General features: G+C 37.0%; 1 long non-coding RNA gene across 1 annotated transcript; it reads right to left on the bottom strand.

Annotated features, from left to right (window-relative positions):
- Positions 1 to 790: 790 nt before the first annotated feature.
- Positions 791 to 1,795, bottom strand: LOC113582839 (uncharacterized). Its single transcript, XR_014118267.1, has 3 exons — positions 1,695 to 1,795; positions 1,392 to 1,438; positions 791 to 1,183 (listed from the first exon to the last, which is right to left on the bottom strand). It is a non-coding gene; the product is annotated as an uncharacterized LOC113582839 (long non-coding RNA).
- Between the last annotated feature and the right edge of the window lie 15,275 nt (positions 1,796 to 17,070).

The following is a 17,070-nucleotide window of genomic DNA, read 5'->3' as shown; positions in this document are numbered from 1 at the left end:
TGTTTAGCCTCTAGGCTACACTTAAAGGGTCATCTAAACTGTAAACTATATATTGCACATCACATTCTCTAAGATAATGCTCATAAATGTTTGGCCATCTTCTGTGGCAGACTACAGCCTTGGAGATTATAAAATAACATATAAAGCAGAGGCTTTAGAAACTCAAGTGGAATCTTGCTTTACAGGCATTTACATGAGTGATTGACATCCTTTACTATCCCGTATCAGTATGCAAGGTTTGCTTGAAGAATTCCTTGTTGGTGGGAGAAGATAGGGTTACAGCATTGGTAAGTTTATTCAGTGCATGGGGATCAAAGGGGATTGTGGGTAACTGTGCAATGGCACAGAGTGTTTGCACAAAAGATAGATTTGTGCCGAAAGTGGACTTATACTGCTCATCTTGGAAGTGCTGCTAATGACAGGCATATCAGAATCATGACACAGCCCTTGAATATAACCAGGGAGATTATAGCATGAGGAAGCAAAGCTGGAATTCAAATGTTTAGCACAGTTCATCTTCCTGTGCTGAATGTTGCAGCATATTCAGTAAATTACTGTACAGAGACTTTACAATTGCTGTTACTGTGAAGAAACATTATGACCATGCTGGAAATGTAGAAATGTTAAAATGTAGCAATCGCTGAATTGGCATTAGATGTTATGCTACTCTGCAAAACAATTTCAGCAGCTTTTTAAAAGTGAATATTATATATATATATTTCACATATTTAAAAAAAAATTCAAATTAACTTACTGAATATGCAACACTACCTGCGTAGGGCAAATGTTTCATTTGTATCAGAGTGGTTGGTGGCTCAGAGGGAGTTATGGGTAACTGTGAAATGTTTAGGGGATCAGAGGGATTTGTGGATAACTGTGCAGTGGCATATACAGTGTTTAGGGTGTCTGGGGAGTTTCAGGGTTCAGAGAATTCTGTAGATAACAGCAGCTGTGTACATAATGCTTGGGGAGCAGAGGGGATTGTGGGTAACTGCGCAGAGGCATACACAGTGTTTGGGGGGTCAGGGGGGATGGTGGGTAGCTGTGCTGTGGCGTACACAGTGTTTATGGAATCAGAGGGGTTTGTGGGTACTTGGACAATAACATAAATTGGAGTAGTTTCACAGTTTTCACTGGGCTCCGGATCTTTAATCTCCTCATAGTCACAGTCAGGTTGGGAAATCTGAGGAAAGAGACAAACTTTTAGAATAAAAAATAGCCAGAAATATACATACACATATACATGCATACATTCATATACACATACATGGATACATATATACATACACATATACATGCATATATATACACATACACATACATACACATATACATACACACATAAATATATACATACATATTCATATATACATGAACAGATACACACTCACTTTATCAGTGTTTTGAGTATCTCTTTTGTTTGATAAACAGGGTGATCCTACAAATACAAAATAATCATCAGAATAACTAAAGACCTTCATTAGTGATTAATTCAAATCAAAGGAAAATAATGAAATTCAATATCAAGAATATAACACTGGATTAGGGTAATAATAATAATAATAATAATAATAATAATAATAATAACCCCTTTTGCACTTCAGCATGTTGTTGCACTACACTGAGCAAGCAGGTTTGTTACATTTACATTTGTTACATAACTATGTAAGTGTTCCTCATACACTGAATTATACCTTGCATGTTGTAGCATTTTATTTTGTAGACCAGAGCTGATCCTACAATCAGCAGCAATGGTACACACCCAGTGATAATGACAGAGGGACCTGGAGATCACACACACGCACACACACACACACACACACACACACACACACACACAGTGATGATGGAGGAACCTGAAGATGAGATGCATTTATACATTTGTAAGAAAAAATAACTGCCGGGCTACATTCATTTGCAAAATAACTGCAATAAAATCTTTTTTTTTCATTTTCTTCTAAATTTTTCAATTTTTTCTAAATTTTTCTTTTTTTTTTTCTAACCTGGTTTCTGCATTTCTCACCTGGCATTTTTTGTTAGATAAATAAGACAGTAAAATCTGAGTCTAGGTTTGTCTAAATGTGAATTAAATGTAGAAGCTAGTGAGAACTAGACCATTGCTTTTTATGCACTAATGTGTGAAGCCATTGAATTGAAAAAAAAAGTGTAATGTCCTTCTCCCATGACTGTAGAATGAAAGGGTGAGCTATGGTTGACTTCTTACTAAAATATCCTTCATTAGAACTGATTGCTGTTGATATGTTCCTGTATATGGATGCTGATGCTGATGATATTGTCATGTAGACTGTCGTTTGCATTGAGGTCTGTGTTCCTGCTGCTGTTGATATGGTCATGTAGACTGTTGTTGGTGATGTCTGTGCTTCTGGTGCTGTGTGTTTTGGTGGCGTTGGGCATGTGGTCCTGGATGGTGGGGTTGTTGGTTTCTTAATTGTGGTGCAGATTGATGCTGGTGGTTGATTTGTTTTGCCTGCATTTTCAAAATTAGATGTATAAAATATGAATATAATTATATGTTGAAACAATAAATACACATTATTATTATTATTATTATTATTATTATTATTATTATTATTATTATTATTATTATTATTATTATTATAGTCCTTTTCACCTTGATCTTCAAACCTCATATTTCTTTACATTAAACAACCTTGACTTTGAAGTGAAAATGAAATTAAAAGATCAAATAAACATGCATTTTAAAAAAACAAAAACAAAACAGCATCATGTATTTAATCTGGGTTTAAAAACACCTATAGATCTTGCATTCCAAATGATCTCTGGAATACTGTTCCACAGTTGATGAACAATGTTAGATAAACCTCTTCCAAGAACTGAGTTGTAAATTATTTTATTTATTAACAGGCTCTAAGTGTTCTAGATGGCATGTAACTCTAAGAGATCACCAAGATATGTTATGCCATTGAGGGCTTTAAATGCAATAAGTTGTGTAGAATGGCATGCTTTGTTTGTGTGACCCTCTTCTAGTAAGGATGCAGGCTGAAGGCTGAAGAGTCAGCATGGCAGCATGACACTGCAGAAGTCTAAAATAATCTGCACACTCTAATGCAATCTAAACTGATTTTCCATAGTCTAATCTAATCTACAGTAGTCTGATCTAGAAGTTATGAAATAATGTACTACCGTGTTTTATGCAGGATTTGCATGTTTCTTCATTTGGAAATGTTACTTAAATATCAATATGCAGTTTTTTAGATGTTATTTATATGGAATTCAAATGGCAAACCGCCTTCAAGCCTTATACCAAGATCCTTCTAGCAGTTGAATAAATTTAATTTCAATGAATAACCACTAAGATCTCAGATGAAATCTACAACATTCACTTAGTACCAAACATCAGGCCTTCTATTTTACTAGTCTCCAGCCTCTCGGCCCAAAGCCCCTCGCTCAATCCCCGCTACATGAAACTCATCTGCTCCCCACCAGTCAGCATCCCTCACACACCTTGGCCATGCCAACATGTTGCATGGGCAAATGTGTATAGACAGACAGGGAGGTTGGTTTTACTCCCAAGAAGGTGAGTAAAACACCTTTACCAAGTTCCTGTGTAATGTTAATTTTATTTACTGGTGCAGTAAAACCGCAAGAACATCTTCTGGTTATGGTCCCTTCTAGCTGCTTACGACTTTTGTCCTATCTGAGTAAATTCACTAGATATCGAAAACACTGAGATCGAGCTAAACACAGGAAGTGCAATGACTCTGTCTACTTTTTGTATCTTCCTTTGTTCACAGATTGTTCACACCTCCTCTGTGTACTCACTCACTGACTCACTCTCAGATTATCTTGATCATTCACTCATTTACTCACTCACTCTCAGATTCCTCTGTTAATTCAGTCACTCTCAGATCCCTTACACTCAGATTCTCTCATACATTAAAGTGCCCTGGGAAATTAAAATTGTCATGGGATGCTCCCCCCCACGAGTCACGTGGTACAGTCTGCCGCGTACAGGGGGGTTTACTTATGTTTGTAGCCACACCCCCGTGAAGGCACGCACTTGTACAGGGTTAAGTGTTACTGTGTGTCTGTTTATTAAACCCCTGTCACTGCGTGCATCATTGTTGGTCATTGTTTGTTTATTAGCGTCTGAAGTGTAATGTTAGGATCCATGTTTGTCTAACCTGTGCTAAAGTCTTAATTGTTAGTGTTAAGTGTTTAGGTTTATTGTTAATGTTGTGTGAGTGCCACCGTAGTCTTGTATGTTATATGTCATTAAATGTTTCACACGTCGAGAGAGTCTGTGCGTCCTGCTCCACACCCTGCGGCACTCGGCCAATGTTGCAAAAATGAGTTTGGGGTTATTAATAATGATTAATTTTAGTATTTACAATTTTGACTAGAAGTATTTAGTTCTTTTAGTTCTAACAAAAAAATAAAAATAAAATAATGGATACTCAAAACGTGTGAAAAGTTCATGTATCTCACCAGTAACATGTAACTGAATCTCTGCATTCACTATTTGTTCAATTCCCAATGCAAAAATAAATAATCATTACATAAACAATGGTGAAAGGTTCATGTATCTCACCAGTAATATGTAGCTGAATCTCTGTGAAGAGGGAATATCTTGACTGCTGTTTGTCCTTCACTCCACAGTAATAAACTCCTCCATCAGACTCTCTCACATCACTGATGGTCACACTGACAACTTTAGCACTTCTGTCATCAGACATGGAGAATCTGTCTGCCTGAGACAGTATTCCAATAGTATGGATCAGCTCTGTAATAGAGGGGCTTTCCAGTTTGTAGAAGAACATGTGCTTTGTCTTAAGTTCCTCTGGATAGCCACAGCTGATAGTGACATTGTCACCTGGATAAGCCTTCACTATTTTTGGTCCCTTGCAGCAGGTATCTACCAATAAGAAAAACAAGCAAATACAGAAAGGAAACAAAGAGTTCATCTGTACCTTTGCTCTGAACTCCTTCTTTAACAATGAATTTATATGGAAGTGGGGTGTCATTGTGATTAATCTAAAAGTGCTCCAGTACTCAAACATATTCCAGTTCCTCACCATTGCGAACTTCCATCTTAATCGCATGTGATTGTGATTGGTCCACTCCAAATGTGTACATTCCAGCATCCTCTGGGTTCAGCTCTCTGATAAACACTGACAGTTTTCCTAATGGTTGTCTATAAAGCAAAAATCTTTCCTTACAAATACTGAGCTTTTTGGTCTGATTATATGTTATATATTGCCATTTAGTTTGTTCCATCTTGCAAATGTATATTATACTGTTGGTATCATAATTCCATTGCACACTGGAGTTTAGAAGGACACTTCCACCTAGGTAACCAGTCACAACAGAGCCACAAACTACACCTGCAAATCAGAAAAAAAAAATTTCTTTATGTCACTTTGCCACTTTTATATATTCGCCTTAAGTGTCACATTAACAGGAACTAAAATAGAATAGCCGACCTGAGATCAGGTAGAGGGTGAAGATGAGGAGACACTTCATTATGAACTGTTCTGTTCTCAAATCCTTGCAGTACTGTTCTTATAGTGTATTGCTGTATAAAGCTTGTCTCGGTAATATGTACAACTCTGTTTATGTGTGTCCACCTTTCGTTCTCTGGTGTGGTTGTTTCCTCTTTTTCTCTGCTTTGTTTCAGAGAGGCTCAACTTCACAGCCCCTCCCTAAAGCATCACTGACCACATGGGAAATTATTCAGTGTAAAAGGGTTAAAACCACTACAGTATCACATGAGGATCAGGGTGAATTCAGGCCACTGGCCCTAAATAAGCCCTAACTGTGGTTGAAGATTTGAACAAGACAAATGTATTATTAGCATATTTCTTGCACTACAAGAAGAACCTGCGCCTTACACCACAGTTTCTTTTAAAACTAGCTACAAAGCTAAATTACTACTGCCATTTTGGAGATTGTAGTCAGGCTGAGACAAATAAACTCAGCTGTTGTGGAAGCTGCCATACAGCCTTCCTCTGGTCCTTTAGGTTTTTGTTGTTGTTGATGTTGTTGTTGTTGCTGTTCCTATTTTTCTGTCAGGTAAGGTAAGATTTCTAAAACTGTTGAGTGTTTTGCATGATGCAGTAGTTCGTGAAAAGCACAGAGACTAAACCAAGCAGCTGATGCAAATGTGCAGTCACTTCCTGTTCTCTGTGGTTTAGAGCTGTGAAAACTCTTATTTGTGTTCTTTCTGCTAAGTGTGTCCAGAGGATGTATTTTGGAATGTTATGTACAAAAAGTTCAATTTGACACTAGAGCTGCTGTAGTACTGTAGTTGTCAACAGAGCTCCGCCCACTCCTCCCTCCTCTGATTGTATTTGCAGGTAGATGATGCTGTATTTGTTATCATTGCAACACCCCCCTGGTAGCATGCCCCACCCACTCCCCTCAAAGTTGACACTATTTAACCCAATCATACTGACTATATTTAAACCCAACCCTTGTGCCAAGGCAACCACCGAGTTTTGCATCATACTCATCTAACATTTCCCATGTGTTGCATTTTGTATTTTCACGCTATCTGTGATTAGTTTTCTTTTAATTTTCAATAAAAGTTTGTGCATTACTGTTCTATTCCTGTCTGATTGAGGCCTGAGTTTCTCTAAGATAGTCATTCACAAAGGAGCTTACAATATATATCTCTGCCAGTCAGAGATTACTAAGAAAAATATTACATAGGTGTGTCAATTAACGAAGGTAATGTTTGATGTTGTAGTATGCTCTGGTCCCATTCCAATGTGGTGTGGCAATATAACATATATGTGGTTATATTCACTGAACTGCTGGATGTGCAAGTAGTGCTCACAAAACAATGTGGCGTTCACAGATAATTGGACCACATTTGAGGACCGGTCTGGACTTTTAGGACGGGATGGTATCCAACCTACTAGGGAGGGTCCTGCTCTCCTCTCTTGTAGCATAAGCCACAGTCTTATTACAGACTTAATCTATAGTTAATTTATGACAATCCAGAGTGGAGGTCAGGCAGCAGATAAAAAGACTAAACCAACTGTCTATGAGATGTCATCCAAGGTTCAGCATATTGAATGTGTCTGTTGTCTGAGATAAGGTGATTTAACCAATAAATAAATAAATAAAACTTGGAAAACCTGTCTTATTATCTAATTAGAATTAAAGTAAGTGACTCACTGAACACTGCCAGAACCTTTGATCTAAAAGATCCCTAACATCAAAAGCGCTCATGATAAATGAAATCCTAACAGATCATAGGTTTAAGCACTCTGTCTAACAAAAACTTGGATCAAGCCAAATCATAGCATAGCTTTAAATGAAGCAATTCATTCTGGCCACAGCTATGTACACCTCCCCTCATCTAACTTGCTGTGAAGGAAGCAGTTATTTATAGTGACAAATTAGACTTAAACCAGAAGCTGGTTATGATTTCAGTTCCTTTGAAATTCTTTTTACCAGCATAAGGGATGTAGCGAGTGATAAGAAGTCCACCCATCCTCTTCCACTCATTGTTATTTATGTGCCACCTGGACAGGATTTATTAATGAGTTTGCAGATTTCTTCGCTACTCTAGCCACTCTAGAAGAAAGAGCCGTTATTGTTGGTGATTTAAACATATACTTTGATAGTGCCCAAGACCTCTGAGATTGGCCTTTAGTTCTATATTAGAATCAGTTGGTTTCACCCAAAGTATAAGAGAACTCACACGCTCTGGTGGACACGTTTGATTTAGTACTGACATACGATGTAGACACAGAGAACTTAGTTATACTACCCCAGTCTGAAGCCATCTCAGACCATTCACTCATTTCATTTGAACTACATATGAGCCACAATATAGTAAAATCCCCTCACTACCACACTTGATGCATGGGCACCTCAGCCACTGCATCTAGATTTATTGCAAATCTCCCAGATTTATCATTTACCCTCAAACCCCACAGAATTTTATCAAATGTCTAGACACTTAGAATCAATATTTTGCTGCATACTCAATGATGTTGCTCCATTAAGAATAAAAAAAATTAGGGACAAAACATTAGTACTTTTTAGTACAATGATCGTATTTGTGATGTAAACAGAACACTGGACAAATAGAATGTAGATAGAACTTGTAATCTTCCAGCTCACAGGGAATGAGAGCCTTCTCAAGTACAGAAAATAATAAAAATAACATTCTGTTCACAGCATCTTTGAACAAAAATTTGCATTACACAATACTTTACTCTACTTGTTCTTCTGGATAAGAAGCAACTTCCCCTCTAGTTTCAGATAGTTTCAGCAGTGCTTTTGTCTGATGCTATTGCATCACGGATATGAAGTATGAATACTTCATATCATCCACATACTTTTCACATCATACACCTCAAATACACAACCTTCTGTCTTCTCTCTTTTTCCGTGTTCATCACGTATGTCTATGGTGCAGCAAGAGATAACTGCAACTGCAACTCACAGCAGTCTATGTTTTTGTGCTGCAGTCTACTCATATTTTTGGAAAGATTTGGGCATTGTGTTTCCTTTCATATATATGGCCAGCACTTCTTTCATACATTCGGATCACCTCCACAGGATCACCAACTAAAGAAAAGAGAAAACAGAGACAATGACAATTTTCTAATAGAAATTTGGTTAAAGCCCAAATAAAAAAGTGAGTAAATGGTGTATAAATGTGAAACGTGAAACTATCAAGATGTCAAAATACAAAAAGCAAAACAAATGGGCTTAGAGGCCAAACTAATAAAAACCTCTGCGCATATGTGTTAAACAAATGAAAACAGAAACAATTGTTTACCTGGTTTTGTTTAGGTAAGACAGATCAGATTGCTGAATTAAATATTACTTTGTTTCTTTGTTTTGGATTGCTTGTACCATTATTTTAGACATAGCTACTTAAGTTTATTATTAAAAACATGTAAAATTAGTTATTTTAACTTTTAGGGGAGAGAAACTTAAGGCTAGAACTCCATGGTGTTTAAGATATTAAAACTATCTGATAAAACTAGTTAAATGCAAGAGTATGTCCTAACAAGCTATGTACATTACTTAGATGAATACTGGTCACCAAGCAGCTGTCTTATGTTAGAATGCATATACTAGCAGTTTTTGGTGTAATAACAGACAACAGAGAGGGGTTCAAGCTGGCAATTTCCTAGTCACTTTCAGCAAATCTTCCACTGCATTATAGACTTGGTGTTAAACACATGCGGACTGTAACTCTTGAAGTACACTTTGAAGCTGTGTATGAAAAGTGCGATACAAATAAACTTGCCTTGTAGGTGTCACGTAATTTATTTTCAGTTTGGTACAAGCTTTCTGTGGTTGTGATGGTCGTGGCATCCAACAAACTGTGCCATTAACAAAATAGGATCTAAGCAATTCACAGAAGAGGAGCAGGCCTGGTAAGGCCTGGTTTGCCTTATGAAGCTTTTCATAGCTTTATTCATTCTAGGGTTACCTGAAACTCAATAAGCATCTTACCTCTACTGGCTGGACCACATCTGGTATTGTCATCCATCGTTTCATGGTTGCTACCTGAATCCTGCTATTCTTGCTTCTTGGCCCGTTTGCGAGTATCTGGCGCACTCCGCATGGTACATGCACTGGTAACACACCTTCCTAACGAAAACTAAACAAACGCTTCATTTGCTCATGCGCAGGATGCAGCAACAGTTTCACCTGAAATTGGCTGGTGAGGAGGACTGGATTAAAGGACTGGATTGGCTGGAAGAAAGAAGGAATTTTTTCACAGATGGTCTAGGCAAATATATTTCAGTAAGAGGATCCCAGCTATGACACTCAACACAAAAGTGCTTAGATTAATCCATCTTTTGTGGATGAAATTCTTATATAGCTGTCATATAGCAAATGTGTTTATCATGTTTAGTTGTATACATGTCTGATACTGTACTGAAAGACTTTATTCCAGGAATCTGCTTTGTTGCTTCACCTTTCCCTTCATGCACTGATTTATTTTAAACTAATTGAAAGCAATGGCTTTCAAATACATCATTTTATTCACATTTTTATAAAGTCTCAAAAATCTAAATTTAGTCTGTATCGATAATGCATCAGTGCATTAGTTTAGTTATTACATGGTATCAAATTGAAAAGAAAATTTGTAATATTATCCATCTCTAGCAGTTAGAATTTACATAGAGATTATATATACCACCGATATTCAGTTTGTGTTAGCTTTCCTTCAGCCTTCATCAGTGCTCAGTTAATGAGCACAGAGCTGCTGTTGTCTGGATAAGCCTTATTGCACTATCAACGCAGTCTTAATGCTACACTGAGAATATGACTTGCACTATAACAGATAAGCAACAGTCTGCAATTATTCTCCTGTATAGTGAACCTAAGGCAGATTGAGTTTGTGTGAACTCTTAAGAATTTTGTATATTTCTGCATAAATTTGACCTATGATGTAATTAGATTTTCACACAAGTCCTAATAGTACGTAAAGAAAACCAAATTAAATGAGACAAAAATATTATTATAATATTATATTACTGGTTCTTTATTTATTTGAGGAAATTTAAAAGTATATGAACCTTTGTTTCAACATCTGACATGATCCTTGTGCAGCAATAACTGTCACATTTGCAGTAATTGTTGATCAGTCCCGCACATCAGCTGGGAGGAATTTTAGCCAATTCCATTGTATAGAACAGCTTTAACTCTGGGGTGTTGGAGGGTTTCCTCACATGAACTGTTCATTTCAAGTCCTTTCACATTTTGATTGGATTAAGGTCAGGACTTTGACCTAAATTTTATTCTTCTTTGACATTTAGCAGATGCTTTTATCCAAAGCAACTTACAATTATGACTGAACACAACTTGAGGGTTAATGGCCTTGCATTGGGACAGTGGAGGAGCTTAAACTGGCAACCTTCCAATTACAAGTTGAGCACCTGTCACAGAACACCCTTGTTTGTAGCCACACACCTGTGCAGGGGTTGAGGTTATGTAATGGGGCTTGAACCCAGGGCCAATAGGTAATGACACCAACAGTCTACTGGGTGAGTTACCATACTTTAATGATGGGGGTCCATGTGTAAAACAGTTAGATCTTATAACAGGTAAAAAAAGAAAAGTAAATAACCAAAGGTGGGGAGTTGAACCCCAGCCACTTTGTTGCAAGGCGAACAAATACCCGCTAGACTGTGGCAGCTATAAAACTACCTCCGTATATATCGCCCTTCAAAGGAATGGAGGATGACAAATCTAGAGGAAAATCTAAACACCATGCCGAGCATGGGAAAAGGGAGAACCAAGGATGCCACGGGAAGAATGGCAGCCCAGATGGGGAAAACCCAACTAAAACTTCCCAAACAAAACCAGAAAACAGGGAGGAACTTTAGTGGTTAAGGGGAGCCTCAGGAGAGAGACAGACTTGAGAGGGGAAAACTGGAGAAGAGCAGGGACATATAAAAACACAGACACCCTTGCAGAGCAGAAGTGAGGTGTGGCACAGGGGCTCACAGACCTCAGAGTTACCGGCTAGGAGCTTGGCTCAAAACTTTAGCAAAGACCCAACACTGGGCTTATATAGATCTAGCACAGCTGTTGGGCATCAAGCCTGATTAGTAGTGTGCCTGATTCGAGGCCTCCCTCTGTTGGCCAGAGAGGGCCTTAGCCTGGCACAGACTGTTACATGTTAGGTGCTTGTCTGTCTATTTAAACCCCCACTTGTGTGTGCCTCAGCGTTGGTCGTTATTAATGTCATTGTTCGTATTTCTGTCATTTTTAGTGTTGATGTTGTTTACTATTATCGTTGTCGTTACTTATGTCACTGTTAGTGTTTAAACTGTTTGTATATTCATGTTCACCATTGTCCCTATGTGTGAGTGCCGCCATTATCGTTCGTGTTTTATGTCATTAAATGGTCCACTACGTCAAGGGAGTCTGTGCGTCCTGCTTCCCGCCCATCGACACTCGGCCAACGTTGCCTTAACCACTGAGGTACCACTTCTTCCATTATTCTTTGTTAGAACGACTTGTGTGTCAGGGCCTTTTTTTGGCTGCCCACTGATTTCACCTTCAAATTAACTGTTTATCTTAGAGGTTTGCATATATTTGCCATGTAATATCAAGGCTTCCATTATTAAATAAATGACTATGTACTATATTTTTTATCTGATTTTGTTTAATTGGGTTATTTTTATTGGCTTTTATGACTTATGTGAAAATCTGTTGATGTTTTAGGTATTTATACAGAAATTTCTAAAGGGTTCAATTTTTGAGCACCACTTTAGGAGTGGAAGGTACATGTTAAAGTAGATAAAGTTTACTGCAAAACAACTGAATCATATATTCTTCATTTGATTACATAACCACAGTTATTTTATCTCAGATTTGCCCAGGGTCTTCAACTAAGACAAGTTGGCATGATCAGTGGCGGCATAGCTAGCAGTTCACAAACACTATCCAGGATGGCAGTGTTTACACAATGTGTGCAAAAATTCATCAGTGAAAAAGTACAGCGTGTTGGTGTCGAACTGAGTTTACTGTGATTGATGAGAGCTACTTTTGACATAAATACAAGGTAAAAATGATTTATTCCTATGCTCTATAGTTTTTTCAACACTTTGTAGAGTAATTAAAGTTATTATATCTTAAAATAATTCAGTAAGACTTTATATGAAGTCTGTATTTATAAGCCATTTTAAATGCAGTTATAACTCTTTGTAACTTGGTAATACTGCTTTGTAAGCATAATTATAAACTTCCACAATGCCTCATAATTCATTTATAATGAACTATGTTTAATTCTTTTGTGACAAAAATGTTATAGCATGAGTGTTATAACACTTTGTAATGCATTTTAAAGAGTTAATAACCTGTACATCATTATAAAGGAGACTCAGGAGCAATCAAACAGAAAGTATTTTAGTGGAACATCTTAAATGAATAGAGTGGACTTTCTGGCTGGGAAAATATTGCAGACACAGTCCTCTAGGAAGGCTAGTGAAGGATATTCACAAGCAGTTTTCTGTTTAGTTTCTGATATCAATCTGTTAAAACACTTTCATAAGTTAATTAACTACTTGTTTAAGTAAAACTTAAATGTAATATTGCAAAAGTGATTAAAAATTGAATTGTCTGAAATTGTATATTCAAATTGTTCATGCCTGTAGCTGTATAATATTAAATTAATTTGAAATTTTGGATATACGTTTTGAGTAAGATTAACAGAACTGACATAATGCGGCGAATAAACCAAAATACAATAACATACAGTGTATTGAATGATCACACAGTCTGCCTTTTACTCTGTAACAAGTATACCTTCCATTCCTATGCTGTACTAGTGCATTACTAAGACATTACTGTGTTTTACTTTACATCAGGTATATTAATTCTTTTAATGAGACCTTATAGATGTTTAGTAATGTTTAATAGATGTTAGTAATGCATTACTAAGACATTACTGTGTTTCACTTTACATCAGGTATATTCATTCTTTGAATGAGACCTTATAGATGTTTAGTACTGTTTAATAGATGTTAGTAATGCATTACTAAGACATTACTGTGTTTCACTTTATATCAGGTATATAAAATTCTTTTAATGAGACCTTATAAATGTTTAGTAATGTTTAACATTATTGACTGAATGGAACTGAGAGAACAGCAGTAGGCAGAAATAAATGTTTTGTCACTTAAGAATACAGTGGAAAGTACAAAATATTACGTCAGTAAATGGAAGAGAGTAAACTAAACAAATTAGTAGCTACCACTACTTAAGTGTCATTCCAGCCAATTAAGCTATTACCTAAGACTGCTTTTCCAACCATTCTGTATAACTGCAGCACATGAGTAAAAAACAAGCACATGAACTGAACATATTGAGAACATCAGACGCTGTATGATGAGAACATTTCTCTCACTTAATCCTGACAAAACAGAAGTGCTTCTATTAGGCCCCACACAGCTAGGACCTCACTCTCTAATTACTTACATTACTCTCTAATGACATAAATTACTCTCGAATGACATACATTACTGTCTAATGACATAAATTACTCTTTAATGACATAAACAACCTCAATGGTCTTCAAATCACATCTTCTTTAACAGTTAAAGGTCTTGTAGTGATTATGGATCCCAGTCTCTCATTTGAAGCTCATGTAAGTAATATTTCTGGGACCGCCTTTCTCCACCTCAGGAACATTGTAAAGATTAGGAACATACTCTCTTCATATAATGCAGAAAAGCTAGTCCATGCAGTTACCACTTCAAGACAGGACTACAGTACTTACTAGAACTAGAAAGTTTGATCACACTACTCCTATTTAAGCTATATTACACTGGCTCCCGGTAAAATCTCATATTGATTATAAAATACTTCTAATGATCTACAAAGCACTGAATGGCCTTGCCCCACAGTATCTTAGCAAATGGTTAGTGCATTATGACCTGCCATATCTGCTTAGATAAAAAGGTGCAGGCTCTTTACTAGTACCAAGAATAAGCAAATCTACTGCAGGGGGCAGAGCCTTTTTCTATAAAACTTCCATACTACGAAATAACATTCCTGTAAATTTTCATGACTCAAACACAGTCTCAATATTTAAGGCTAAGCCTATCTGTACAGTCAGGCATTTTATTAAATACTTCCCATCTTAGGTAAAGGTATAGATTTGGGGGTCCATGGGTATTGAGAGTTATGGTAAACTGGGATGTTATGATGCTGTCACCTTTTTTTGTCAGGTTTGTTGACTGTGAGCAGCTGAGTTCTGATGTTTCAGGGTGTCCTCATGCCTGTGTTTGTTTCTGGTTCTATCCTCTTAGCTGTGCTGCCATAGCTATAGCTTCCGTAGTCCATCATTGCACATTATAGTTCCCTAATTTACACACCTTTGTACCTGGACATGTCTAATAATCTAGTCTCTCTTTCAGCTGAGGCACACCAACTAGTGATGTCTTGTTGTTACTGAGCCTCAGTCTGTGTCAGTTGCCATGGCTCCTCCCACCACCCCCTGATGCCACCCTACTGTAGCCCCCGACACCACCCAGCTATCTATTTCTCTGTTACCCTTGACAGACATTATCATGCAAGATGTATATCAGACACACACACTATCAAAACCAGACCAGGACTTCTAGAAAACCGGAATAGACATTCATTGCTTATTTCTTTATTTTTATTATTATTTTTCTATCACTACTTATTCTGTTCTTTATATATATATATATATATATATATATATATATATATATATATATATATATATATATATATATATATATATATATATATATATATATTGTTGTTATTGTGTGTCGGTTGTCAGCCAGAGGAGTATGCCCCCCCACCCTAATTATTATTGATAATAATAATAGTTTTTTTAATAAATTTGAATGTTGTGATGTTAAATTGCAGCAATCGCAGCTTTAAAAATGTTATTAGGAGATCTGCTTTGAAAAACAATTATAGTTTCTTTACATCAACTTCTTGAATATGCTGCAACACATGTGTACAAAGCTGAACTGTGCTAAACATTTGAATTCCAAATTTCTCAGTTGTGCCAGAGTGGTTGGTGGCTCAGGGGGATTTATTGGTAACTGTGAAGCATTTGTGCGATCAGAGAGATTTGTGGGTAACTGTGCAGTGGCATATACAGTGTTTAGGGTATCATGGGAATTTGGGGGTTCAGAGAAAACTGTAGTTAACTGTGTAACTGTGTACACAATTTTTGGGGTGTCAGGGGGGATTTTTGGTAACTGTACAGCTGTTTACACAGTGTTTGGGAGGTTAGAGGGGATTGTGGGTAACCGATTAGCTGTGTACACAGTATTTGCGGGGTCTGGGGGGATTGTGGATAAGTGTATATTTACAAACACAACGTTTGGAGGGTTTAAGGGTATTGTGGGGAAGTGTACAGTGGCATACACAATGCTTGGGGGGTTGGAAGGGATTGTGGGAAAGTGTGCTGTGGTGTGCACGGTGTTTGGGGGGATGGAGTAGATTACTGGTAACTGTGCAACTGTGTACACAGTGTTTTGGAGGTCAGGAGGGATTGTAGGTAACTGTACAATGGAATACATAGTGATTGTGGGGTCAGACAGGATGGTGGGTAGCCTGGCAGTGGCATATATAGTGTTTGTGGAATCAGAGGAGTTTGTGGGTACATGGACAGTAAAGTAAATTGGAGCAGTTTCACGGTTTTCACTGGACTCAGGATCTTTAACCTCCTCATAGTCAGGTTGGGAAATCTGAGGAAAGAGACAAACTCTTAGAATAAAAAACACATCCAGAAATATACATACATAATATACATACATACATTGATATTTTTATACTTAGATACATATACACACACATATACACATATATATCTATATCTGTGTGTGCCTACTACTTGCTTCATCTGTGCTTTCTATATCTCTCTTATCTCTCTTGTGTGATAAACAGGGTGATCCTACAAATGCAAAATAATATTCAGAATAAAGACCTTCATTAGTGATTAAATAATGTCAAAAGAAAATCAAAATTCAATCTCAAGAATATAACACTGTCTTAGGGTAATAATAATAATAATAATAATAATAATAATAATGTATCCGAGTCGTCAAACCCTGTTGGTGAATTAGCAGGTTTGTTACATTTATGTTTGTTACATAACTATATAAGTGTTCCTCGCACATTGAATTATACCTTGCATGTTGTAGCGTTTTATTTTGTAGATCCTGCAATCAGCAGCAAAGATACACACACACACACACACTCACACACACACACACACACACACACACACACACACACACACATAAACACAAATGCAATGATTATGACAGAGGAACCTGAAGGCAAAATGCATTTAAGAAAAAAATACCTGGCTGAACTACATCTGCACTTTTAACCTGGTTTCTATATTTCTCACCTGGTTGATACACTCTACACTTGGTATTCGGCACTTTTTGTTAGATAAATATCAACATAGTGAGATCTGAGGCTAGATTTGTCTAAATGGGATTGCAAATGGATATTTGTCTAAATGTAGATTAAATGTAGAAGCTAGTGAGGATCAGAGAATAGTTATTTATGCCCTACTTTGTGAAGCCATTGAACTGAAAG

This window comes from Electrophorus electricus, chromosome 18 (assembly GCF_041902795.1).
Source record: "Electrophorus electricus isolate QZ-2024a chromosome 18, ASM4190279v1, whole genome shotgun sequence".
NCBI classification, from domain to species: domain Eukaryota; kingdom Metazoa; phylum Chordata; class Actinopteri; order Gymnotiformes; family Gymnotidae; genus Electrophorus; species Electrophorus electricus.
This window is presented reverse-complemented; position numbering and strand designations above follow the sequence as displayed.